This window comes from Anser cygnoides, chromosome 2, assembly GCF_040182565.1.
Source record: "Anser cygnoides isolate HZ-2024a breed goose chromosome 2, Taihu_goose_T2T_genome, whole genome shotgun sequence".
NCBI lineage: Eukaryota > Metazoa > Chordata > Aves > Anseriformes > Anatidae > Anser > Anser cygnoides.
This window is the reverse complement of record NC_089874.1, coordinates 118,688,783-118,715,434: the sequence shown is the minus strand read 5'-3', so window position 1 is coordinate 118,715,434 and position 26,652 is coordinate 118,688,783. Positions and strand designations below refer to the sequence as shown.

The 26,652-nt window shown below is 43.3% G+C and overlaps 1 protein-coding gene across 1 annotated transcript in view; it reads right to left on the bottom strand.

Moving 5' to 3' along the window:
- DTNA (dystrobrevin alpha) overlaps positions 1-26,652 on the bottom strand; it is a 227,652-nt gene that overhangs the window by 199,874 nt on the left and 1,126 nt on the right. The gene's annotated exons all lie outside the window — the stretch shown is intronic.

The following is a 26,652-nucleotide window of genomic DNA, read 5'->3' as shown; positions in this document are numbered from 1 at the left end:
GATCAAGAGATGACATCAGAACATGACAGCTACATGCCATAAGCTGGAAACCTCAGCCCTGAACACTGTTACAGACATATTTCTTCTGCCTTTATTGACTTTTTGATGTTTTTTTTCTGAGTTATTAAATTGGATCCCCCAAAACATCTTTCATCTACCAACATAAATGTAGAATTCATCACATACATCTGCAAGGTCACAATTTTCAGAGCAGACATTCAAAGACAAATTCATATAAAACTTTTGTATACCTAAATAAACCCACATAACAAAATACACAACACACCAAAAGGGTGAAAGTATGTGGTAGGTTGTAAGTGTTAAGTAGGCATCAGTCCAGCCTACTCTCTGCTAGGTTATTTTTTTTCCTGCTAGACTCCCATTTTGATTTGGAAAGCCAATTCCCGATTCCTACCTCAGCTGAACCTCCAAAAGTGGGGTTCAATTCAGCAAATGTATCTATTATAATACCTTAGAAAACATACTTGCTTTGTACTAATCTTTGCTTTCCATGCCTAGCAGCTGCTTCGTACCTGTTACTTACAAAGGTACTTAACCTGGACCTATTCCTTGGCAAGTCTACAGATGAGTGAGACAATATTAAGGTAGAACTAAAAACTCCCAAAACACCCAAGGCGTATTTTGAACTCCTCAGCATAGATCCTGTTAAGTCTCTTAAATATCTGGAATTTCTGTATGTTCCACTCACCCACATTTCAATGAGAATAAAGGGGACAAAAGACTCATTTGTTAGGGTTTAATTTACTGCATGAATTTTATGCATGGTCAGTTATACTATATAAAATAACACCAAAGCCGTTCCATGCATTTTGCACAGTCAGCTTTGTCAGATAAAGTCTGAAGATTCAATTAATATTTTAAAAGAACAATTACCTTTTAAAAACCAGACCTACTTAACAAAAGGGACAGTATGATCATCTGCTGACAATATGATCATATTCTAGGCAAAGACAGCCTGAGCAGCTAAGCTATGGAAAAGACTGTTCAAACACTGAACATTTGATTGTAGTTTTTGTAATATATTCACAGTCACCTTAGCAATGCCAATTAGAGCAAATATTGGGACAAAACCCAAAAGACTGATTCAGTTTTGACTTTCATTTTATTCCACTGTATAGAATAAAATGGCACACTGGCTCTTGAAAAGGAGCTAAGAAAGTGCATTAAGATTTGTTATCTCAGAAGACAGTGTCTCCCCTTTATTGTCCAACTTTCTGAATAACCTAACGAAGACTGAATTAGTTAGAGTGCCCAGTTTTTCTTAACTGTAAGATCCGTATGATATTCTTGTGTCTTACATCTCTTGCATGGATTGCTTGGATATTTAGACAGGAAAACTAAATACACAGAAACAACAGGAGATGTCATTTGAAATCTTCTCATTAACTTCAAAGGACTACTAATCTGTCCAAGTAAGACACAAATATTTCAAGAAAAAGCAAGAGATATTGTTGAGCAAAGGGCACAGTCATGTTTGCTACCTTGTTTACTGCACTGCAGGTATTTATTTCGTCCTCTGTAAAGTAGACACCTATGGAACCTATTCTGTGAAATCAAGTTCTATTTACGTTCTTCACAGAATCACAGAATCGTCTAGGTTGGAAGAGACCTCCAAGATCATCTAGTCCAACCTCTGTCCTAACACTAACAAGTCCTCCACTAAACCATATCACTAAGGGCTACATCTAAACATCTTTTAAAGACCTCCAGGGATGGCAACTCAACCACCTCCCTGGGCAGCCCATTCCAATGCCTAACAACCCTTTCAGTAAAGAAGTACTTCCTAACATCCAACCTAAACCTCCCCTGGCACAACTTTAGCCCATTCCCCCTCGTCCTGTCACCAGGCACGTGGGAGAACATACCAACCCCCACCTCTCTACAGCCTCCTTTAAGGTACCTAAAGAGAGCGATGAGGTCTCCCCTGAGCCTCCTCTTCTCCAGGCTGAACAATCCCAGCTCCCTCAGCTGCTCCTCGTAAGACTTGTTCTCCAGACCCCTCACCAGCTTCGCTGCCCTTCTCTGGACTCTCTCGAGCACCTCCATGTCCTTCTTGTAGCGAGGGGCCCAAAACTGAACACAGTACTCAAGGTGCGGCCTCACCAGAGCCGAGTACAGGGGGACAATCACTTCCCTAGCCCTGCTGGCCACACTGCTTCTTATACAGGCCAGGATGCTGTTGGCCTTCTTGGCCACCTGAGCACACTGCTGGATCATATTCAGCCGACTATCAACCAGTACTCCCAGGTCCTTCTCTGCCAGGCAGCTTTCCAACCACTCACCTCCCAGCCTGTAGCTCTGCTTGGGGTTGTTACGCCCCAGGTGCAGGACCCGGCACTTGGCCTTGTTGAACTTCATGCAGTTGACCTCAGCCCATCGGTCCAGCCTATCCAGATCCTCCTGCAGAGCCTTCTTTCCCTCGAGCAGATCGACACACGCACCTAACTTGGTGTCATCTGCAAACTTACTGAGGGTGCACTCGATCCCCTCATCCAGGTCATCGATAAAGATATTAAAGAGGACTGGCCCCAGTACTGAGCCCTGGGGGACTCCACTAGTAACCAGCCTCCAACTGGATTTGGCTCCATTCACCACAACTCTTTGGGCCCGGCCATCCAGCCAGTTTTTAACCCAACAAAGCGTACGCCAGTCCAAGCCACGAGCAGCCAGTTTCTTGAGGAGAATGTTGTGGGAAACGGTGTCAAAAGCCTTACTGAAGTCAAGGTAGATCACATCCACAGCCTTCCCCTCATCCACCAAGCGCGTCACTTGGTCATAGAAGGAGATCAGGTTCGTCAAGCAGGACCTGCCTTTCATAAACCCATGCTGACTGGGCCTGATCGCCTGATTGCCCTGCAAGTGCCTACATCTTGCCCACATGTAGCTTCAGTTACAAAAACAAACAAACATATCCTTTTAAAAATTACCAAGTTCTATTGTAAAGGTTTTCTAGGAAAACACTGTCATATAAAACACAGTAACTTCCTGGGAAAAGAACAAAGATCCAGATCCAGAATAAAACTGACAAACTCTAAAGCCTTTAAGACAGTGCTCACTTCCAGGGCTAAGATATCATGGCTGAATCTTTGTCTGAAGCAGAAAAGGGACCCCTGTAAACTGGAACTATATAGGAAATTCAGCAGAAAGAGGGCTGGCACCTAGGACAAAGTCAGGGCAAAACAGACTTGTCCAAGACCAGGAAAGAAGAAAAATAGATGGATGCTAGAAGCATGCAAGCCACCTGGAAGTTGTTCACGTGATCTAAGGTTTGAAAAGACCACATAATGGCAAATTTCAAAGTAGGAGTGAAATGAGCCTTGCTCAGCATGCTGTGGAGCAAAGCCACTTAAGTACATGTGTAACTGCAACAAGATGTTGTACACAGTTTAAGTCAGATTATATACCTGCACACAGAACCCAACTATGGCAAAACTGATGTGAGGTATTTTCACTTCAGAATGTTGGCTTTGTTGGCTTTGTTCTTTTTTTGTTTCTCTTTTTAAATTTAACATTTAACATTCGAATGTTCTTCATCCATTGTGGGGCAGAAATAACAGGGCAGCACAAGCCAATGCTTTGGTTTAAAGTAAAGTTTGCACTGAAATGGACTGGGTGAGCTCACACGTGATCGTACCTCAGTTGGGAAACTGTACGTTCTTCAACTGTCCAAAGTATCCTACAAATGCTCTAGACAAACAAGAAAACTCAAGGCACAATCAACATCTACTCAAGGTTTTACCGTGCTTTAACTCTGCATGCTTCCTTCCAGACAGCGCAGCCATCCTTTGTAAAAAGTGGCCTAGGAAATTAACTTTCAGCTCACATTAAATTTTCAGCTGCTGTTAGTAATTACTTCTGGAGCTGTTGCAAAGATGCGTTGCTTCAAAATGGACTGATTAATTTTAGGACTTTCATTGGCTTACTCTTGCTAAACACAAGCCCAATTTACAAGCCTGTAGAGGTTAATTTGTACCCCTTTAAATGCACGTATAGGAGCTGAAAATAAACAGATTATTTGCAGGGTGCAAAGCTCACACTTCTAAGTGAGATCACAGGAAAATGCAGAAAAGACAGAAGATGGTGCAATGAAATTAAGTTAATAAAGGAAAAATGGATATCACAAAATTAGTATATTTTTGACAGTAGATCTATTATGCTCTGGAACATTTTCCCCAGGGAAGCAGCAGGAGCCCCATTTCTTCAATAATTTAAAATTAGACTGGCAAAAAAAGTAGTAAATGTACAGCACAATATAGAATAATTCTATATAGGAAGGGCAATGAAGTAGATGACTAATAAGTCTTTCTTTCTAATAGCTATGATTCATACAAGTGCTTCTGTGGCTTGACATTGGAGTTTCTGTGCATGGACGGTAATGCAAACAGACAAGGTCTCACATGGCACTGCCTGTAATGGTTGGAGAAACCAACTTTTCATATGCAATAAAACACAAATACACGTGATTAAAGCGTCTGCCTAAGCTCTACAGAGACTTCATGTAATGATGCTTTACTTACAATCCCCTCTCCCCCAAACAATAATAGCAATGCCTGTTTCATTATGATATGTACACTCATTTTACTGGGACAGAATGTCTTTAGCTGAGAGAATATATCGCAACCAATTTATAAGCAAAGTGTTTTATGTGTAACCAGAGATAAGAATTTCTGGTCACAGGTTACACTGTGTTTTACTTGAGTTTAACTCATTCTCTATTCAAAGGCATATTTAAGACAAATGCTTAATCTTTTGAGTATGAGTTCAATATTTTCAGAGAGAAGTTGAGAGAAAGAAAGAAACACAGATTTGTCATCTGATTCTTTTGTTTTCCAGTATTGCCTATACTACTGTAGATAGGCAAGTGTTATTCAAAGTAATCTGCCCAGGCCAGGTTGTTTGACCCAAGCACTTTGTTGCCATTACTTGACATTCAGCCATTAGAAGACCTGTGCCTGAACAGCCACACTCGAGCACAGACCACCACGGGTTATTCACTGACCTCCACAGCAGCAGTTTGCAAATCAAAAGAGGAAAGCAACAAGGTTCAAAATATCCACAGGATGGTATTTTGGATAAATCTGAACATGATGTATTTTGTTGAAAAGAAAGATCGGCCAAAACTGCTGTTATGAAGAATTTTTTGTCAAGGACCATAGAAAGTGAAACTTACTGTGGTGCATGTTGGGCTTTTTTAACTAAAAAAAAAAAAAAGCACCTCCAACTACGAATTTGTAAACAACATATCAAAGAACAAAGGCAGTATTCTTCAAACTGTGTAGGAATGTGGAAGAGTAGGACAAGATGTTCAAATACTTATAAGCTTTGCATTTCACCATTTTGGGAGAAAAGTATGCTTATGGAAAGAAAACTTTCAAGTTTCTTCAAAGATACTATAATTGGAGCAGGCTAAGAAGACTCCATCAACCCCGATGTTCTGACATCGCATAAAACTCAGGAGAAGAGGAGCAACAACTGCTGGAACGTTTTGGAAACAACCCGTTTCCTTTGCAGGCAGGCCGTTTTGTCTTTCAGGGCTCTTCCCCAAGAGTCCGAGCTCTTGGATGTCATTTTTCAGCCACCTTGACTGGCTTTGTTTGGGTGTCACTTTTCAAACAATTCAATAATCAGAAAAGTGACACATTCAAGTCTGGTACTGAATTCATCTAGACAGCAATGCATGGAAGCATCACTGTGGAAGCAGCATAGGATAAACCATAAATACTTAGACATTCCCACACACCATTTCTCTGGCCTGCAAAACGCACCGCTCCGGTGGCTGTCCCATCCCTGCAGCCTCCGGCTCACTTCTGCACGGTGTGGACGTGCACGGCCCCTTTGCTGCTCTTAGCCCAGGGTGCCAAACGGGCTGTGCCCTTCTGCAGCACCGGGAGCTGATGCTGGGACGCTGAGCTGGTGGTGACCAAATACTCAGCGCAGTCCTGGGTGGGGAGGTAGGGTGGGAACAGTGGGATGGGTGAAAAGGAGGGTGAGGATAAGGAGGTGGGATTATTAGAGGCTCTGAAGTCCTTAAAGCTCCACCTTCAATTGAGATTATCAGGACAACTTTAACCTTGTAAGATACTGGGGACCTCCCATGAGATCTATATGCCCTTATTTTGCTATAGCAGGACCTGAGGACATCTCGGCTTTTCCTAGTAGTGTGTTTGATGTCACTATCATGTGAAAGAGGATGAGGAAATCTCACAAGTTTCAGCAGTGTTTCTTAAAAAATCATACCCACACAATGCAAAGAGAAGGTACAGAACAGGTGAAAATCAGTGAGATCTCAGCCTGACCAAGTGGCATAACCCACGGACTGAAGTCAGTCACATAAGCTGGTCACAAATGTGGCAGAACAGTTTGTGATGTCTATCACTCAAGAATGTATTACTTATTCCTGTTCTTAACCTTGCAAGTTTTGCTCGTGTGAGCTGGAAAACTTGTGTCATGAGCACTGGCACCCTTCTTGTACCTGCATTTCTGATTTTGACTCCCTGACCACAGCTTTTTCCTACATGAATAGCTTTTGTGGTACTGATTCCAGGATCGCTAGAGCTCGCTTCCTTTTATCAGCATGAGCAATCCCATGATGTGCAATGCAGTTACTTACATTAATAAGGACATGCAACTCTTAAGTGATTGTAAGATCAGGTCCTTGAGACTGTGAATAGTCATTGGCTTTTTTGCCATTAACAGGTCATTGATGTACTGCAGTTTCTTTCACATTTGACAGAGGGCTACTCAGGTAGACATGTATCACTGTCATTTTCCTGTTATAACTTTTTAAAATGAGGAATCAGATTTAAAAGGCAATCAATAGCAATCCAGTTGCAAGCATCTCTAATGAAGTGCAACAGAAACAGTTTGGCATTAGATTTTCACCTGAAGAGTCTCAGAAAAAGCATTTTTCAGAGCCACTTTATCTGCCCCAAAAGAAGAGAGAGGAGTTTATCCCAAGCTCTGAGCCAGGGAGGATTACACACATTCATTGAACCTCACGCACGGCAAGAAATTCCACTGGGTTCCACAGCACAGCTCTTTGCAGAAAGTTATTGCTGCCGTAGATTTTTTGTCCTGCTCACATCTATTCTTCAAGTGCATATTTCTACTGCTCTGATTATTATAGTTAAGTATAGATGAAAGGACCATGATAACCATACATTCTTAAAAATGTTTTCAAGGAAAAAAAGTGTTTCAGAGGGACTTTAAAAAGTGTTTTGAAAAAGTGAGAGTGTCTGCCAGGATACCCTTTCAATATATCTGTTGTATTTTTATTGCTAAGAATTTTACTAGCCAAGGCCTGCACACAGGATAGAACTCAGTCATCAAATCTGTTTTACCCCCCTTCATTACATCTACAAGTCCCACGCATATTTCAGCTTTGCTGCTGTATCCATGATGCGAGCTCATCCCAGAGGAGCACAGGTGAATGATGCCCTCGTGGCTGGTTCTGAAAGGTGAAACCGTCTCTGCCAACAATGAAACAGACTTGGAGGGAAGGGGGAAAATAAGAAATAATCAATCCCTTTACTAACTCTCTTCATTATGCTAGCCTTCAACATTTCCTGGAGCACCGCTGGGCCCGCAGACAGCAGCGTGATGCCTCTTACGTTTGTGAAGAATGACAAATTGGTAGCACCGACGTAGGTCAAGTTTAGTGCAAACTCTTCCACACTGCTCTGCCCATGCACAGCAGCTCTCCCTGTCCCCTGACTCCTCATCCAGCCTCAGCAAAGTATGGAAGTCACAGTAGCTTCACTTTTTGTCAAATACCGAAGAATGTCATTAATTAGAAATACTTTTCCTCCTGGCACAGGAGCTAAAGATAAAGGCAGAACGAAACCTAGTGCATCAGTTGGCTAAGCTTGTTTTCAGCTTTTCTTTCTTGAGTAGTTTTTCCACACACACTTCCATGATAATTCTCAGCAATTCAAACTACTCTATTCACAACATAACACACAAGGAAGAGTTAACAAGTTATTTTCACTTGCCTTCTAAAATATGATTATCACTTTTTGATTTTATATGCTCAGTAAATATCCAATGATCCTTCAAAACCAAAGTGATTCCCATTTTCAGATATACATGCTAGAAGAAGAGGAAGGAATAAATTTATGCTATAATTTCTTCAACAAAAGTATGAAAATATCAATAAGCATGTACTGATGTAAATTGTCTCTATCTCCTACATCCCAACTGAAAATCCATTATCTTTGCTCACATACTAGATGCATGCACTTGACTTTGGCCGAGAAGGACCTGGGAGTATTGGTTGATAGTCGGCTGAATATGAGCCAGCAGTGTGCTCAGGTGGCCAAGAAGGCCAACAGCATCCTGGCCTGTATAAGAAGCAGTGTGGCCAGCAGGTCTAGGGAAGTGATTGTGCCCCTGTACTCGGCTCTGGTGAGGCCGCACCTTGAGTACTGTGTTCAGTTTTGGGCCCCTCGCTACAGGAAGGACGTGGACGTGCTCGAGCGAGTCCAGAGAAGGGCGACCAAGCTGGTGAGGGGTCTGGAGAACAAGTCTTACGAGGAGCGGCTGAGGGAGCTGGGCTTGTTCAGCCTGGAGAAGAGGAGGCTCAGGGGAGACCTCATCGCTCTCTACAGTTACCTTAAAGGAGGCTGTAAAGAGGAGGGGGTTGGTCTATTCTCCCACGTGCCTGGTGACAGGACGAGGGGGAATGGGCGAAAGTTGCACCAGGGGAGTTTTAGGTTGGATGTTAGGAAGTACTTCTTTACCGAAAGGGTTATTAAGCATTGGAACGGGCTGCCCAGGGAGGTGGTGGAGTCACCATCCCTGGAGGTCTTTAAAAGACGTTTAGATGTAGAGCTTAGCGATATGGTTTAGTGGAGTACTTAGTGTTAGGTCGGAGGTTGGACTCGATGATCTTGAGGTCTCTTCCAACCTAGAAATCTGTGATACTGTGTGATACTGTGACTTCCACTTCCCAGAATCAATTAATTCAGATTAAGGCATACTGCTACATATGCAGCTCTAATCCAAACTTCTGTTCCTAAGTGCTAAAAATTACTTTATTAAGCCCTAGACTTCAAATAGGTCTGCTGTACAGCAATACTAAAATGCTCCAGATGAGCTACTTGTTTGGTGCCTGAACTAATGCTGATTTTGTTTTCTAAAGAAAATGGAGAATGCTAGCATAAATCACCCTGAAATCATAGGGCTGGCTCATTTTTTTTCCCAATTTTTGTTTTACATATTTTATTTCCAAGCTTTTCTGCACAAACTTAACAGACAACATCGTTTTAGCTGAAAGACTTGTACCTACCACCTAGAAGCTGTATGTTGAAAATAAGTCCAGTATTCTGATGGTCAATAGTGCTGAAAAGGGGCCTGAGAACTCCACCTGCCTTGAGAAGAAGCCAGCAAGAAATTAAAAGGTGAAGTTTCTGAATTCATGCCCCCAATTCCCCACTAAACCTTTCTCAGCAACTGTTCACTTACATAGCAGCAACGCAGTGAAGGTCCGTTTTACCCCGACTTGTTTTCCCAGACCTTGAAAAACCTCTCGGTCCCTCCCAAACCACATCTCAGCAGGCTGGGAACCATTACCACTGATCTTCTTTCCTTGACTTAAGGTCAAAGGTTTTTGTACATGGTCACACAAGGGAATGGAGTCTTCAGTGGCAACACTACGGCCTCTGGCACCGGGAGCATCAAGTGAAGCCCGTGGTTGCTTTTTCCTTCTGAACTACTTTGAGGCAACAGCCTAGTGCAGATAACCTGTGAATGGCCTTCTTTAAAGTACACAAAGCCATATGTTTTCTCACAGCTGATACTAAGAATGAAAAGGGGAACAAAGCCACTTTTAAAAGCAGCCCGCCTGCTTGGCGTTGCTTGCATTGGGATCAGGAGCACCGCTCTTCTGACGACATGCAGCGGGCAACAGCACCTCACTTCACGGAAACTTTAACATGGCAGCAATGACCGTAAGAAAGGCCTGCTAAAGCCCCCGAACACAACAAATGAGTTCTGTCAAAAAACAAACGCGTTTTCTAGATGCTCAGTAACAGGCTGAGCAACTATGAGAAGCATCTTTCAGGTCAAGTATCTACAAGAAGAACCACGGAGAAGCAACTCTCAAAAAGGGTCACGTACCTCCAGCTCAGAAGGATGAGTATCTTGCAGCAGTGGGAGAGTGGGAGTGATGAAATGTCAAACTCTTACCCTGGCTGCACTGCAAGACAGCACAGGGCTTAAAAAGACAGCAGTACTCATTAATAGGTTTGCAAATGGGAAGAGCCAGGATTTTTATGAAAATGACTTATTCCTCATGTATGGGCGGGCTTCCACTGGCCCAGAAGAAAACAGCAATAGTAGAAAACCAGAAAAATGAAATACAAAGGAGAAAAAAGAATGACAGACCTTGATGCAAAAAGAAAAATCCAGGACTTAATTTAGACTTAAAGAAAACAACAAGAGAACTCACGTTCATAGGTCAAATCCTTCAAATTTATTTGGCTGATCACAGTCAGAAGCAGAAGAAATGCCATTCCCCAAAATGTTCCTTAGAATGCAAACAAAAACTCAGTCGTTCTAAACTGACAGCTAAAAGCAAAACCCAAAATGAAATGAGATGCCCTTCTACACATTTTCCAGCCATCAAAAGCTTTCAATATATTTATCAGACTTTTCTTCTTCAGCTGGAATTTCACTTTCCTGTCTTCTTTAATCCTAGCTTTCTATGTGCCGTTTTTTGGATCTTAATTCCTCTCATCCCACTTTAATCTCAGATTTTGTGTTGCCCTCGCAGAAACGCTGCTTGTTTAACAAGAGCTGCAAAATGATTTTTAGCCCATTCCAGAAACAACACTGCGCTATTTCTACCTTTTTTTCATGAATTGCCTTTACAAAGGTCATTAAAAAAATATATGCTGCCCTATGCCAAAGGAAAGCTATTCCATCAAAGAAAATGCTAATAGGCACACAGCCACATTATTAAGATTGCAGAAATTACCCCATTCTCTGTGCTTTACATTTATTTGCATGCATTCACTCATGTAGTGTGATCCCCTGCTGCAGCTTCATGACTTAGAGGTGAAATCAGCGGTACGATGATTACTGGGGGCTGTGGGATCTCATGGCACAGGAGCTGAGGGCAAGGAAAGGACGTGGGTGGGCCCCGTCACGCATGGGGCAGGGAACAGATTTTTTCGAGTCCCCACACAGGCTCCTCAGCCAGAAGGTGGAGGCCAGGTTTGAAAGCCTGTCAGAGATCATCAGCTGCAGGGAGTATTGATGAGATGTTCTTGGCATCTGGGGGAGGTCTGTGGCTGATTCTGCCTTGCAGGAAGGTTCAGCAGCTGTGGTGTGGGTAGGGTCATTAGTAATGCTGCATTCATGACTCATCCTGTGGGTTATTCCCTTAACTACACACACAGAGGCAGGGATTTTTGTTTCTCTGGGCTTCAAGTTGGTCAGGACCTGCAACATAAATGTGTGTATCAGTCTGCAAGAAAATTTATTACCTTGTCGTAATGCCTTTCTTCCTCTTTGAGAAGCACTGGTTCCTTCATTCCCTACTTGTAAGAACAGGGAGCACATCTCAGAAGAAGAGAATCCTTCACAACAAAAATATTTCCCAAGTAAAGCATGCAAACGGTGAATACAAGAACCTCAGAAGAGAGCTGGTCAGCAGAACCAAACAGAACAGCTGGAGGTTTTCCAAGGAAGCACTTTACCTTACACTGAAAACTGGAATCTTCCATCAGCAAACTCTCACTGAAGTACTTCATTAAAAGGCACACTTAATTCACACAGGAAAATACATCACTTTCAGAGCTCGCCAAACATTTTGTTTGGGGATAAGCTGCGTCTCTCTGGGCTTTGGAGTACCTCCCTGGACTTCTGATTTTGGTGCCTTGTCAACTGGACCGTGGGGCTGCTTGCAGGCAATGCATCATCTCAGCAGCAAAAGCAGACCTCCCCACTGGGCACAGAGGCTGCGAGCGTCTGACACATCCAGACAGACGCATCCCCAGGCCGAGCAGCCTCGCCTACTGGGAGACATGGGGGAGAGGAGCAATAGCTTTCTTTTTCAGGAAGAAAAAGTCTAAAATTCAGACAAATGAAAGAAAAAAAATGAACTTGGAGACATCAATGTTTTATCTCAATCATGAATTCCTAAACGAAACGTTACAAAATTTCTGAATGGGAAGTTTCAGTTTCAGCTACAGTTTTTTTTTGTTGGTCAGTTGTTTCCAAGAAAATATTTTTTGAAAAACATTACACAGCACTGAAAGTTAATTTTTCATTTTCTATCACACCAATTTTCTGCTTTTCAAATCAAATCCTGTATGTGCTATGCTACAATAAAGAGAAGCACAATGAAGTAAGTCAGTCTTCATATTCAGTGATACATCGGAGTAAACTTTGGGCTGGTCAGTTCTGATGCTTCTTACCCTTAAAAAGCAGTGGGTTTATTTCAGTATCATTATGACATGCCTGAAATCCACTCGTACTTGAATATAAAAGGCTTGCTTTTTACAACAGGGAAAACTTCCCTATTCTGTGAAACTCACAAAAGTAAGAAATGTCAGTCAGGACCAAATCCAAATACATATGTTCTTAAGACTCACAAGTGTTTCTGTTAATTGTCTAAAATACGTATGAGTAGTGCCTCAAAAATATAACTCTATTTCTGATCTTTTTCAAGGATAAGACATGACAAATTGTTGTTTTTTTCCTACCCTAACAATGTGGGGTTGGCTCTTTAAAGCTCTGTGTTTTGTATGTGGAGTTTTTCTTCCTCTCTTTTCATAACAGCTGCCTTTTTCTTTGCTTTGCTTTTGATAACAGGCTATGCAATTTTTAGAAAATAAGCACTGCAAATGAATCATCAAATGATAGTAGTTAAGCTCCAGCCATTGTGGATGCTCCTACTGAGGGGGAACACAAGGGTTTACTCAGGCGCCCATACCGTACGGGTGGGTGACCTTCGGTACAGGCTGTACTGGCCCACGAGCGCTTCTTCTGCCATCACTGCGGCTTCGTAGCAGGGGCTCAATGACGGCGTCGTGCAAAGCGCAGGTGAGCGCTGCCCATTGGCTTCAGACCTGTTTGGTCACCGCAAGGTCCAGCAGAGAGATCAACATCGAGGAACTCAAAGGGAAAGCACAGGGCCGCCTGGGAGAGGCACGACAAAGATACTGCCTGGTCCTCGGGAGCCACGCGCGGGTGTGAGCAGGAAAGTCACCACCACGTTAGCTGGGACTGCATGAAAGCACTACATAACGGGTCCCTGGCTTTCCAGCCAGCCTGTAGCTTCTTAAAAAAAAGGAACTGAAGAGACTGTCTGGGGCCAGAAACCTCTCCTTGCATATTCTATAACCAAATCCCATATCTGGATTTAGCTCAAAGTAAGCTAACATAATCTTAAAGTCCTGGTGCATGCAGCAAAGCAAAAAATCTTATTATGGCAGTGAAATCATGGCTGAGGTAAATATATTCAGCATTTCCACTTTCAGACACTTGTAACCTACTAACAAATACTGTCCTTAGGTCCAAGGATTTCATTATCTTGTCAGTTCAAAACAGTACTTAAAAAACAAACAAGCAAAAAAGGGTTGCCAACTATTTTTGATCGTCTGAAGTGCTCAGATAGCACAAGAAAAGAGGAAATATGTGGATGAAACATGGGCCTAAATATGCAAGGTCACAAATTATTATTATTATTACTCAGCCTAGAGCAGCCTTTCCTCTACAACCAGGGGCTACCCTGGTATTTGGCTCATGCTAAACCAGCTGGGACTGTATGCAGAGATTGTCTTTGGAATTGAGCTCTAGCATCAGCTCCCAAAGTTTTCACAATGTCTTTTTCTTTAACTTATGTTGAAAAGGTTATAAAGAAGGGGTACTGATTGACAGAAACAGAAGTGTTTTTTATTTGAGGTTGTTATTAAACAGGTCTAACTCTGACAAAAACAAATCATTACTTGCAGCAGTGGCCTATGTGATCAGGGATGCAGTAGTTAAATACCAAAGGAGACAGTTCACTTGGCTGGTAAATACAACAGTGATGAATTTGCACCTGTGTAGGACTTGAAGCCTGGCATTGAGAAACAAGCTGACTTAATATTACTCATATTGCAAGTGGGAAAGGTGTTCATCCTCAGTCAGATTGCTGAGAAAAATGGAATAATTCCTGACATTCAAAATATTCCCTTTTTCTGAAACAAGGACTAATGCAGACATGGTTTCTAGCCCATTTGAAAGGGCCTCTCATCATCTCAGTGCATGGTCTTAGGACTTTGACCTTCTCCTTGTTATTTTTTGTGATACACAGCAACTTCAAAAAGCTTCCTGAATATTGATTCCTGACTTTTTTTTTATTATTATCATTGTCTCCTTCCCCCACCCCACCCCAAAATGCTAAGAAATTCAGTCACCCTACCTTTGTAGCCATGCATGTATGTGTTAATTCGGGCCTTTATTTCCCTTCTCTGATGCACGTGCGGTTTGATCCTGCCCCAGCTGTATGTGCTGGGTGCTGCATGATGAATAGCTTCACAAGGAACATGCTCAGAGTCAGGGCAGATCCTCTTAGAAGTGACTTCAGTGGAGCTACATGAATTCATGGAGCTAAACCTCTGCTGTCTAGATTGTGTGTTACACAGCTCTTTTGCTTGAGGAGACATAGATTAGCTGCACTGCTTTGTATTCTGCTGTAAATTCTTCTGGACTGTGGTAGCTCTCTGCAGCATTTCTTGATAACTGTTCCATGTATTTTCTTTTTAAAGGGGAGATTTTAAAATAGAATGTGAATATAGAATACATACAGAATAAACCAACAGTAACAGCACAGCTACCAGTTACAAATGCGGCATTTTTAGAAGCAACTGCTGTACATGCTTCTGCTGAGAATTTGTCAAGTAGAAAAACACAATAGTTAAGAAACCAGTTAATACAGATGCACAGACTATATGGAGCAGAGCTTGATACTTCAAGATCCACTTAAAACACTTCAGTATCTAACGACACTGATGATTCATGCTTAGTATGCGAGTGGATGCTACCACTTTCCCTAACAAAGTCACATCAAACACTCAGCTCTTTCAAGGTAAGGGAGGATTGTCTCATTAAAACAAACAAACAAATAAAACCCCACAGGAATAACTGTGAAATATAAGCTGTGAAAAATAGTAAAGACCCTCTGAATGGTCTGAGCTTCCAATTTAACCATTCACATAACATATACTCAAGGGCTGCACATGGGTATAAGCCGGACCTCCCATTTAGATGACATTTAATGACATTTCCCAAATTTGGTTCCAGCCACTGGTTAACAGCTATATCAAGGTCTACCCAAACAGAGGTAGAAGTATGAGGTAATGCATAAAGAGCAAAAATATTCTTAAGGAATTTTTGACCCCTGGTTAACAAAAAAAATTCGTTAGACTTAGGCAAGCAGATAGGAAGAGGCCCGGGAAGTTTCACTCTCCTTTTTGTTTGAGGCTCTGCGAACAAAGCAATACATTCTTTTTGATTACTGCATTTCAAGACTACTACAAACATGTAGATTGGCCCAATAGCTTGTAGTCCTTAGATGGAAACAGATACATGAAGAGCTAACTACAACAACATGCAAACCCTTTGCTGTCATTTCAGTGGAAAGAAGCTGATAAAAAGAAAAGCAATAAAGGAACACCATGAAAACCGAACACCCTTTTCCCCACCTCCTGAAGCCCCATGAGAATCATCCGAATAGATGCTGGCAGTTTTGGATAAGCGGGTCTGAAAAAAACACGTTTGCAGGTCTGTAGCTTAGCTAAAATATGTGCGTTGATATCAGCTAATTGGGATGTAAATCACAGCACCAGCAACAGGACCAGCACTGTTTTTCTCTCTCTCTTAGGCAGGACCACAGAAAGTCCTTTGGGAAAGAAAAAAGAAAACAAAAATTGAATTGTTAAATTCAATTGCCCTGGACATGTTTTCAGAACAGCTAACTCTGGGGTGCTAAAATCAGGGGGTATTTTTGCCCTCTCCCTCCTTGCATTTTGAGAGGGGCAGCATGCCACACGACCCACCACACCAGTGCATACCTCTTCCTTTCGAGTACAGCTCCCTGAGAAAAAGTGAACAATCTGGGGCAAACAAAACGTGACCAAAGTGACAGCCCGGCCAACGTCAGGGGAATGACACCCTTGCATCCTGCTCTCCGGGGTAAATCTGCATTTTCTCACCTGGCCAAGGGGGCAGCAAGGTGCCGGGGGCCCAGGCAGCAGCGCTGCTGCCTTCAGCCTGCGGTACAGCAGTGCCTGAAACTGCAGCTCCTGGTCAGCTCCAGACAACCAGGACCAGCTGGCAGATTTGGCAGCAGCTTTCAGCTCTCCCGCTATTGCGTAATTTCAAGGTCTTGCTAAACACGTCAGTGATGTATGGGAAATTTGGGTTTCAAGGACAAATTTGCTCGGCAGCTGAGTAGTAAGATGAGATTGACTCATAGGCATGAAGTCTGCCATGAGAGACAACTTGGTTTTTAAATATTTTTGCTCAGTTTTGAGCAGCAAACATTATGTGGGAAATTAGACTACTAAGGTTTCTGGTAGTGTTATTTTACTTCTGCTCTCCCCCCACCCCCCAACTCTCATACTTTCCAAAGCTGTGTCCTTAATTGGATGTTCAGACTAATGTGAGAGATGTATTAAAAATACATAAACAGTAGGATCATCAAACAGAGGATATGCAAAATGGTAGACTTTAGAAATACTCACTGCTAAAATTCCAACTGTTAAATGTGTTTTGGTAGGCAAGAAAGACTCTGCATCTTTTTTAAACATGAGGAAATCCAAAGGATTACATCAAATCATGTTACAGACACTGGCAGATACAGGCTTTCAAGCAAAACAGCTGTCACTAAAGCTCCCGCGACTGCTTGTAATACATTGCTACAGCCTCCTGAAACCAAAACCGTGGGGAAAAAGGGAGTGCCTTTAATCTACACTTCAGCTTCAGAACAGAGATGGGGCTCCACGCTTCTCCCTTTCCCTACCAACAAAGGAAAGCTGTGTGAACCATTTCTATGCCTGTGGTAATCAACAAAGGCCCGAACGCCACGACATGGCCTCCAATAAGCACATCTGCCTTAGCAGCCACCGCAGCCTCCCACACACTTGCCTAGGACGGCACTTACTGCTACGTGTCCACATGCACCTTATTTACCGCTAGGGCATTCCCCACCTGATTTCCTAGCGGCCAAACGTTCGCACTGCTGGAAGCAAGGACCACAAGCACCGGGTTAGCGGCCTGAAACAGCACCCGGGACCAATACGGCCACTAAAATGTCACTGTGTCCTTCCCTTCCTTGGGCAACCACGAAAGCTGTCCCAGCACATCTCCTGCGGCGACAGCCACCGAGGTTTGCGTTGTTCTGTGTGACGAGTGCACATGATTTACAGAGATAATTTGCATGTATGGTCAATGCGCAGCAGGGGCTGAGATAAGAAAGAGCTGCTTAAATCCAAGCCCCACAGGCAGAAGGGGAGAGCTGGGGCTTGTACAGGAGGGCAGCTCTGTGCTGGGGAATAAGGGAACGGCTGGGCTGCCTGGTCGATGGGGTGTTTCTGGGGGAGGGCAAGGGATGGCAAGAAAAGGAAGCAGCCAGGTCCAGGACGCATTTAGAGATGACAGAAGGAAGCGTCACCTCTAAACCAGCCTTTTTCCTGAACTTTTGATTACCCTCATAGCCCGAAGGTGAGGATCTCTGATCCAACATTCATGTCATTATATGGCACAGGGAGCAGAACTTACCTACTGATTTTTGAGACTTAGACTCACTAAGTCTCAGTTCTTAAAACTATCGGTTCAGACCTGGTGCAATCTCTCCCTGCGTTAAAATAGCAGAGTTGCTGGCTTGTACAGCTCCCAATTTTATTTCCGGCTTAATACTTACGCAGTAATACTGATAAATACATATTAATAGTTTTAAAAGGCATTTTAATGGTAAACACGAGACAGATCTTGCTGTACAAGTCTTAAACCTTCCCTGTTCGTATCCTGCCCAGAGAATCAGCATCACTTCTTGGCAAACGCGTGCCTTCTCCCTCTGCCCCTCCATGGTCGGTGTTCTCAAAGTCTTTCTTCCAGTCCTTCCATTTGGGTACTCTGTGAACCCCAGAGGCATTTGCACCGATGGCACAGGACTTAGCACAAGATCCGTCATACATGGTTAAACTGCTGCTGGGCTAAGCTCCCTTTTTTTTTTATCCTGAGTGGTATTTTCTCTTTGAACTTTAGGAATTTATACAGCGTTTTATCCTTTCAAGTATCTCTACAAATTCTTCATAGGATCTACAGCACAGGCAGGGCCTTTTTATGGTAGAAAGACACAGCAGGTTTCCGTGCTGCACAGCCACTGTAATACAGCCCACTGCTTCACTAAGGCCACTAACATTACATTAATTATTTGGGATAGAGACAATGGTTAAGAAGCCATTGTCGTTTGTTCTGACAATCAAGCACGCCATCAAAAATCTGACTGCCCACAACAAATCACAAGTTTTACTATGCCCTACCAAGCTTTCATGTTTTGGAAGAAAAAAAAAGAAGGTACAAATTGCACGGGAATAATTATCTTTAAAAAACAAGATAGGCAACATTTTAGTGTAAACGTCAACAGCCATCATTACGTGGGGCTCCCAGAACGTAAGAAACACAGCATTCCCTGTGGAAACGTAGAGGAGCATTACAAGGAGATAAATGTAATATACCTTTCATCAAAATGTGTTTTCTACATCAGGAGGAGGACTGGCTAATCCATGGTGCAAAGAAATATACTAAGTAGCTGCATTTATGTTACTAACCTTGAACAACAGTTACTGTTAATCTTTTTCTGTGCAAACAACTTTCATGCAGCTGTCCATAATAATGTCAGACTCATCGTGACTGGATTAAATGGGGGTTAGGAAGCAAAAATTAGCCAAGTGCTTTTTAGGGCAGACTGATGACACGTTCATGAACATTGACTGGTTTTAGATCTTCTTTATCTGCCTAGAGAAACAGGAACTGCAAAAATAATACCTCTAATATTAAGGTACTTGACAGTATGCATCACCTTTCTCTGCAGAAGGTTATACAGAGCAGGGTGTGATACAGTTCAGCTTTCAATGCGCCTGTCTGCAGTCTTAAAACATACAGCAACTTACTTTCCTCTTCTCCGTGCCAGCACTTAACTGAAGACAAATGTATTCCTACCTCAGCAGACTCGTAATGAAAAGGAAATCGGTGTCCTATCTGTTGGCATAAACAGATGCACCTTGAGCCTGCTACTCTTTAACATTGCTCTTTGCCCTGCAAAGGTCTTCTCAAGTGACTTTCCCATCTAAGTAGTCCCGTGAGGTCAAATGAGACCCTTTTCCCAAAGAAGCTGTTGCAAGGTGAGCCCTGCTCCGGCACGTCAAGAGAAAAAGAACTAAGTAGGAGCACGTTTTTATATTCGTTAACACAGCGCAGTACTTCTCATCTGATCGTCTGTTGTGTTTTTTTTCCCCCCCTTCTTTCCTCTCCCTCTTTCCTCATTGTTGGTTTCAGTTTTTTTTTTCCTTCTTTCTACCTTTCCCTTTTGCCTTGTTTTCCTTCTCCTCTCGGATCTCGTTTTTCTCCACCCCACCTTCCCCTTTTCACAGCCTTCCTCCACCATCCTGTTTTTCTTTGCTTTTCCCTTTCCCAGCCCTTTGCAGGACTGCAACTGTGTTTTTGTGGAAGTCCCACCAGAAGCAGCTGAATGCAGGTGATAAGAAAACTGATGAAAATCACCTGAGACTTAAGAGCAATGTTCACCCTAGCCTGTACAAAAAGGGAACGGCAGATGTAGGCTAAGGAGATGGGATTAAATGAGCAGAAACTTGCAGAGTTCCCACACAGCACATTTAAAGTTCTGTAGTTCCCATTAAGCAGCGCAGGCCACCATTACACTGCTTGCTCTGGACTAGCGTCTATGCATGGTTACTCCTTAAGGAGGGAAAAAATGAGCAGGGTTACATGGTAAACGCGTCTGAAAGAATAAAAGAATGAGAAGTTAAGAGAAGTGCATGCATGTCGAGCATTATAGTCGGACCAGAACATGTTCTCTGATTTTGCATTCATAAGGCACTGGGCATACTGCAGCATTTCTACTACAGGAGCAAATACCCACCTCTGAAAACTACGGGAGTTTGTAACTGTCTTTTGAAAAGCAGGCCCTAGGAAATTCCCTCTCTTCAAAACATTCCCCTCGCCACAGTCCCTGAGGACCCCTCGCCAGGCAGGCCAGCCCCCACCGAAAGCCTGGTGCCCTCCTCCAGGCCAAAACACCCCGGCAGCCCATCTTGACTGTGGGCTCATCTCAGCTTTCTGGGCACCTCCTCCAGATGCTGCACTGCTTGCTCCGAGAGTTATGCAAACAGCTGCCGTGTGCCTCCAGGTGAAACTGAAAGGGATTTCTTACCCCCGTAATTTCTGCTAATCTCTCTAATTTACAGGTCCTTGAAACACACAGCTGAATCTCTGCTTTTATACTGAGAGTGGAAAAAAAACCCAACCAACAAATCTCTAACCATCAGGGTGGTGAAGACAGCTCTGAGGAAGAAAATTGCTTCCAGAGCTCATTATGGATTTTGCCAAGAATCATAGATCCTCTTGGTTTGCCCTGTAAAGCTCCAGAAAAACTGCGTCCACAGACCCTTCAAAGTTTTAAGAGGAGCCTGAGGCAGTTTCCAGCTGGGGCTGTGATGCTATTCATCGGGCAATCCACTAGTGCTCTCTCCTAATGCGGAGACCTGGAGTTTCAACCAAGATACCTGTGTGACCTGAGACAGCGAGGCCTGGCAATTCTCCAGCATCACACCGATAAAATTAGGCAGAGGTCTCCAGGGACACAGGCTTCGGAAATCCAATCCCTCTGCAGACAGGTTCAAGTCGCTTTGCTTTTCTGTGTCCCTTCTGTAAAGGTGCAGCTAACACTTAGCTCTTTGAAGGACCTGTAAGTGTTTCATTACCAACGGTTATGTGGCCTGCACACGGGGGGACAACTGGCAGCCATCCACGGAAGGGGCCTAGCATTTTCTCACTCGCTGACCGTGCACAGATTTGGAAGCATTAGGGCGAGTACCTATATGGAAAGCTGCGTTACATTCTGTACTCATTCCTGGTGACTGATTTCTATGTAACTCTTGTTCAGTGAAATACTTCATACTGTAATTAGCTCAAAATGAAAGGCATGGCACGCACAGATTTTCACTGAACTCACTGTACTAGTGAGCATCCTGGTAGGCTCTGAGCTTCAAACAGGTTTGTAAAAGGATTCACTGCGGTAAAGTGTTGTTTTCCACATTCTCAGTTATAGTAACAAGAGTGCCTGGATTCAAAGACTAAACAGCCTCCTCTGTTTATTATATAACTTGCAAAACAGCAAGCAGAGAGCAATGAGGACAGTACAGATTCCCCCTCCGAGCACTCTAACGCATCCCTTCCCCGCACGAAGTCTCTTTTCGGGCTCTTTGTTTCAGAACTCAGTCTTTCATTTGGACAACTTTTCCCAAATTGAAGATCCCTATTTATTATACCCATACATACAGCCTCTACGTCTACATGTATGTAGCTGCTTTGCTGGCTGCCCACATTCAGGCCCATCTGCTAGGCTGGCGCTCTGCCCGCCGAGAAGTTGGTCGGTCCGTTTCATTAAAAAGTGTAGCTGTCAAGCCATGATGGGCTTTGGTGGGCAGCCAAGAGCCCTGCTTCTTTCTTCAGGGAGGCAAGCCTCGCAGCGCAGCTCGAGTTTGTGCTGCACAATCACACGGGCAGGCTCATTGACAGGCGTGCCAAAGCAAAGAGGGCTTCAAAGGGGAAAGAACAGAGGAGAGCTGACTGCTACTTCAGGCTGCCATCAAGACCTACTTTGTGGCAGCGATTACTGGGGACAATGATTGTGTGGCGGAGCACAGGCCAACCGGCATTTAACTTTAACTCTGGTTCCAATCAAGTACAACAGCGCAATTGTGAGAAAGCTCAATAGATGCAAATAGCCGCCACACAGGGCAGTTCTGCAAGGCATAAGGGCACAAACAAACGGGCAACAAAAGACAGCTCCTGTGCGTACAGACCTGGTGAGGGACTACAGCTGCCCAGGAGCCGGGCTCAGGATCAGAACAACATGCATCAGATCTCAGTCAGCTCAAATCTTTCCAGCAAGACCATACTACCAGCTTGCTCCCCCTGTTCCCTCTTCAGTTTCTGACGAAAGCTGATCTTTTCTTTCCTTCCCTGCACAAGGTTTCATCTTTATTACTTGAAAAAAGAGGTGGGTTGTGCTGTCCTTTGGGTTTTAATCTGTTAATGGTAATAATTACATTCCAGAAAGAGCTGCATTATCTTCTGCCTTTCCTTTTCTCCAGTGGCCCATGGACTTCACAACTGAGATGCCCGGAACTGCTGGATGTGGCTCTTCCTTCTGGAGGTGGCTCACTCACCCTGTAGGCACCAAGGGCACGGTGCAAAACCAGTTCCACCCTTTGGCACCACCCAAGCTGAACAGTTCAGCGTGGCCTCGTTGCGTTCACTGCATCTAGTCGCCCTTAAGTGTGACAAGCACATTTTGGCACGACACCAGGAGCTCCTCTGTTCCCCAAGAAGGCCCAAGGGCAAACTTGTATCAGGCTTTTGCTTAAACCAACATGGTCAGACCTCTCTATAGAGGAGTTTTGCCAGTTGGATGGGCCTCAACTCACACGCCATTGTGAGGGGAATTAGCAAGCAGGAGGAAGTTCCGGCTGAGCTGCTGAAAAGCCGTGGGTAATGCTGAGAGATTTCCTTTCCCCTGTTAATTTTCATCATGTCAGAAAAATCTTACGTTATGATTCTTACATCACAAAACAGTTCATAGAAGTCGCTGTCACATCACATTTTAATTGCTGTTGCCTCTTTAGACAACAAAGCCAAGGCAGAGCTTGTCAGCGCCAAGAGAAAAGAAAATCAAGCATGCTTCTGAAGTTTGAATTTCATTTTAAATAAAATAAGCAGAGACATCCAGACCACTACGCGAGGAAGTTCCACCTGAGTCTACTTCATTTTTGTAGATCTCCACCCTTGGCTCTTCTGACATCTCTTCCAGCTAAGAAACTTCAAAAAAAATAGAAATAAAAATCATTTGAGATATCGCATTGCTTCTTGGCATCAGTCTGGTAGATGACTTAACTAAAAAGAGCCTTTATTTTTGTACTTTGTACATTACAGGGTGGAATTCTGTTGAGTTGTAATCTCATTTGAACAATTACAAAAGTCTCTGCATTTCTCTTTACAAGCTGCTCTGACTACACAGCACACCCTTATAGAAACGCAGCCACTGTACAACAAAAGAGGCAGGTGAGGATTTCCCTGCAGGTCCTTGTGGCACACCCGCCAGCACGTGGACTGTCTGCGGTACTTCTCACAGCATCAGCACACACACAGCAGATAGAGGAGGACACGATGACACTACACAGTTAATGGTTAGGGTTTTGAACAGCACACTGGAGCACTACACAGTAATTAAGTTCTCTAGCAGGAGCTGTGGATATGCTGCAGATAGGTAGTAGAGTTGTCATCTCTTTCTCTTCGCTGTGAGGAAGAAAATACACCAGGACTGGATTTATGTCATCATAAATGAGAGAAGGATTTGTCCCCAAATATTTCTGTCCTAGTTATCCTAAGTAGTAGGGAAAATCTTGGCTCTACTGAAGTCAATAGCAAAATGCTAATCATTTCAAGGGGGCGTGCCATCTATCACCTTGCAACTTTATGATGTTCCAATTCTAAGGTAATTAAACCCAAACAAGGTGTATTTAAAGGCTTTTCTTAGATCTCTGTATCTCTACACTGGAGATGTTTTTTCCTCTGGAGATTTCCAGTTTTGGCATCACTTTCCTCATCAGTGCAACTGGTCTTAGGGCTGTTGATCTCCACACACAGACCACTGACACTTGCAAGTTCTTGCAAGCGGCTTTGCATTTTGTCTCAACTGCTGAGACTGCTGAACCCTCCCTGTGTTGATATCAGATTGTATTTCTCCACATGTGACAGAGATCTATACATTTATAGAATACAACAGGTATACCTGCTAACTTAAAAACAGATAAAGCATTTATACTTGATTGGAATTGATATGATTTAGATCTAAGTTGCCACATCTTTCCAGCATGCTTTCCAATATGTCGTCATTGTAACATTTTTCCAATTTAAGACAATGTGAGAAGACTTTTTTTTGCAAGACCATCAACAGCCCCTCCCAAACTAGTGCTAATGCCTGTCGTGATCACAAAATGGTGACTGGTTACATTCACGAGATTTAAAAATATACAGATCAATAATGTTCTGCTACAATCTTCAAGCAAAAACCTCATATGTTTCCAACACACTCTCTCTGGTAGCTTTTGCAATGAAGCAGGAGAGAGAGCCTCTGTATTATGCTCTTCCAGGCTGTTCGGATTACTCTGCACACAATTGCTCCCTGCCTGCATGTCCACCCCCCACCCCCATCCCAATTTTCAGCAAAAGTGTTGTTCCTGTGCTGTTTGTGTAAGTGGACAGAATTTCAAGCATGCCGCTAAATGATTATAAATGAAGGAATTTTCATGCTCTGTTAGCTCGAGAAGATGGTGTTATTAACAATTACCATTCAAGGAAGTTCGGAATAAGCGCCTAACTGAAGACACCTCTGACATAAAGCTTTGTTTTGTTCCTGAAAATAGCTGCGTGAGCAGTCTTCACTCCCACTGTTTAACATATTTCTGAGGCTACTATCTCTAAGAAATTTTATTTTCCTTAATTTAGCAGTAACACCAGTTTCCTCTGGAATCTCTAGAACCAAAGTTGTCAGTCCACAGCAACGCCCACCACAGAGAGATATCGGGACCTACGAAGCTGGAACGCTGTTCTTACTCCTCTACTCTTGATCCAGTTTCAGAACTCTAAAAATGCTGATGCGAATCTACAACGCAGAACGTGAAAACGTGAGCATTGGGTCATACTGCTATTGGATTTGAGCCAATGTAGGAAATGAACGTGTTGCCTGGCAGACCTGATTTGCTCGGCAAGTTGATATACCCTGATTTCCCCCACGATGCTAACCAACAGACTTTTACTTCAATGGAAGGAGGATCATCTCTGCAAAGAAAAGGCATCGCAGAGTCGGAGGATTGTCTGAGTGAGTTTTCCACTTGCTAGTTACTTGCCTAGGTACACAATGAACACAATGCACCCGGTCCATGAATACCACACAATACCAAATTCAAAGATAAGAGGTCTGACTCATCACTCCGTTGCACCAGTTTTGTGCCTACGGGGCTCCATGTTCTTCCATGGTGACTCAGTCCCAAGACTCCCCTCTCTCCAGGAAAAACATGACAAGTCATGCAGAGCATGTCAGACTTACCCGTCAACTATAATCCACATTTGCACAGCAAAACTAATTGGAACGTAACATTGCACACCACTTACATTTGGCTGTTGTGCCTAGAGATAGGAACACATGTAATTAATGTAAAGAGCAACAGTTTAAAACACAGGCATCAGAGTTAACCCTGCGACACCTGGCGACAGACTTAGGGGCCCTGCCTAAGAAAACAGTCCTTGGCCAACATTAATAGCGTGTATATGTGCAAAATAAGATTAAGACCACGGAATTAAAGAGAAGGAGATTAGTCACTGGAACAAAAAGTTTCTGCAAAATAGTTCTCATTCCAAGACTGCTGCCTTCACTTCCCTAACCAAAAGCTGTTGAAACTGAAGAGAGAAACTTTTTGGACAACTGTAAGATGGACATAGACTATTTTTTCCTGAAATGATACATTGTGTTTATGACAGCTATTTTTGACTTCCAGGTATACAAATATAAAACACCATGAGACCAATTTTTTCTTTTCGGTTTCATGTCAGTATATATTCATTGATTTCAGTGCAATTATTTGCCTGGCATGGCAGTTAGATCAGTGCTGACCATTAAAGGCTATTCTGAATAGACTTACACTGAGTAAAATGGACAGGAGGAGATCATCTATTCTCCAGTCTCTGACAGCGCACGACTGCAGAAATCAAGGAAATCATTAATGAAGGACTAAATCTTCAAAAGCCAAACAAAAAAACGATAAATCCATCCCTCACCTTTCTCTAAACCTCAAGAGATTGCTACCCAGCACCTTCCCATAGCGTACTTTGTGCTTTTTTCTGGATTTTCAGTTGTGGAATCAGTAGGTCACGCCGCCACACAGCGACCACAGCCACGCACTTGTGGTCACGATGGGGGCCTGAGGTGCTTCCATGAGAGAGCTGAATCCACCACGGTTGAGCGTGCATAGTTCAGGCACTGGTGCACAGAAACAGTAACACACCAAAAACCGCTTGTGGAAATAATTACACACCGCTGTGGAGCCACGCATCCTGAGTATTACATGCACGAATTAGCCACTTGCCTCTGATCACGGCGTGCGCACGTGCCTAATTTTGTATTTACTTCTACCGCTGCAAAACCGTAGCACCTCATTCTGATCACAGCCACAGCGCGCTGAGGTTGGGTCAGGAGCTGATGCTTTACGTGTGACTTTTTATAGCAAGGAAAGATTTATTTTTAGGCATGCAGTTCTTCGAATTTTAACTCTGCCCTGT